This window comes from Phalaenopsis equestris, unplaced genomic scaffold (genome assembly GCF_001263595.1).
Source record: "Phalaenopsis equestris unplaced genomic scaffold, ASM126359v1 Scaffold232884, whole genome shotgun sequence".
In the NCBI taxonomy this organism is placed as follows: Eukaryota; Viridiplantae; Streptophyta; class Magnoliopsida; order Asparagales; family Orchidaceae; genus Phalaenopsis; species Phalaenopsis equestris.
The window spans coordinates 37809-40079 of record NW_018250843.1 but is presented as its reverse complement, the minus strand read 5'-3'; positions in this window follow the sequence as shown (position 1 = coordinate 40079).

Below are 2271 nucleotides of genomic sequence, written 5' to 3'. Positions count from 1 at the left end.
CACGAACAATTGTTCTAACTCAGCGAATGTCTTAACTGATCCATTGGGTAGTTCGACATACCAATCGAAAGCGATTCCTGACAGGCTACTAACAAACTGTCGAAAGAGTAGAGCTTTGTTACCTCCAGTACTACCACAACTGGCTTGAAAATGTGTTATGTGTTGCCTGGGAATTCTAGTCCCATCAAATATCTTAAAGTTTGGTGACTCAAAGCCCTTAGGGTAGGGTACGACGTCGAACTCCTCCAGGTAAGGTGTACCCTTTAAAATCAGCAAATAGAGATGGCCTCCAGAACTTGCTCGAGTATTTGCTTAAATTCCTTTTATGGTCTGGAACTTGATGGAGAATCCTTCTTTGGTTGATCATCTCTATTTGCTGAGGCGACTTCTCTCTTTTCATCTGTGATATGTACAATCTTCGATTGATTGACTTCTAGAGAGGCTAACTGTGGGGGTTAAGATTGTCATTGAACTGTGGCCTTGGCGATCATGGAAGCAGTCATCTCTTCCATTCTTTTCTCCATTTGACTGATTTGCTCATCTGATTTGCTCATCCCTTAAGAAATCCCTTAAGAAAATAACCCTACACAGCTCATCTACGGTGTTCTCTTCGACGAGAGGTTGAGCGTATCGCGCATATGCAACGGCTTTGGTTTTGATGACATGCACATCCATGAAATCTTCCTCGAGGTAATCGTTGAAGTCAAAATCTTCATCATCATCAATGGAAACTCCATGTTCTCGGGCTAACTCGAAAATCTCGACCCTGAGCTTTTCGACCTTTTCTTCAACTATTGATTCTTGTAGCATCTTGAGATCTGGAGGACTCGATTGGATATCCTCCACTTGTTTCTCCATCTCGCTAGCAATTACTGCGACAATGTTGGCTACTTCGGACCCTGGCTTCATTCCATGATCCTGCCCTGTGTATCCATTTGTTTCTCCATCCATGAAATATTGGATATCTTGCTGGACCGTATCAGTACGACAACCTTGGGTATCCATATCCTTTTCTTTGACGGTGATGTCTTGAGATGGACCATCTCAGCAGAAACATCGGCATGTCCAAAAGAAGTATGCTCCCCATGATGCGGACCAAATACGGTACTGCGTAATCTCTTCGTCTTATCCTTTAGAATTTTAAGAACAACCTTGTGACCGGTAATTGGTGGAATTCTCAGAACCATACAAGACTTAACTAGTCATCGACCCATGAGTCTAGTGGAAGTATAATCAGTAGTAGCAATGGTGGTATCAACTCTGCTTCTAAGATGGAACCAGACGGAAATGCGAACGGGTAAAACATCAAATAACTTTTGAGCTGGCCTGATAGATCTGACATCCCTTAAAATTTCTTTCTTCATGTGAGGGGATGTTGGACGTCCCACTCGTTTGAGTAACTCACCAACTGAAAAACCTTCTTTAACAGCTAATTTTTGGAAAATCGAACTGACTTGGGTGATAGGAGCAGGCTTCTTCCTCTCCCCACCATGTCCATGAGGCGACGGTGAGGTAGCAGCAATCTTCTGGATACTCTTGTACCTGTTAGTATCCATTAAAGGATGGAAACTACTCCCTTGTAGAAGTAGATAGATCTCTGATGATGCTGACGCTTCCTGGTGAGGAACTTCATCAACAGGTACTTCCTTAGGAAGGGCTTTGGTAGCCCTCCGAACCTTTCAGTTGTGGTTTTTCCTTTGGGTTTGGGTTAACGGTGCAACCCTTGAACTCTATCCGATTTCAAACACTGATGGCGAGACAACCAATCCTTCGGTCTGGTCTTTGACGATCATAACTTATTTTCCCTTAGCGGAAACGGGAACATCTGGCTTGGTAGGTGTCGTGGTGGCAGTAGTCTTGACCTTCTTGTAAGAAGGGAAATCCTATAGATAGTTTAGGTTGAACTCAGTAGACAGTTCCTGAACCTCTAGAGTGACAACTTTCATCACGCTGAACGGGGTTTTTCTGAGTATAACCTCGAGTTCATCAAATCCTGCTCTAAACTTGATGATGGGAGTGACATTGCAGGCACTGTGGCTCATCGGTAGGTTACACAAGAAGGTGAGTGTTGGGAATGTCATTGCAATAACTTAAAAAAAAAGCTCTGGGGTTAGTTAATTGGCCCATACCTCATAATCTTAGTGCGTGCACTACAAATCAATAGAGGTTGATTTGTAGACCTGTTAAGTCTTTATTTAATTTGTGGAGATTTTAAGATTTTATTAAAAATAGTTTGAAAGTCAAAAGATTTAATTAATATAAGGAAAATTA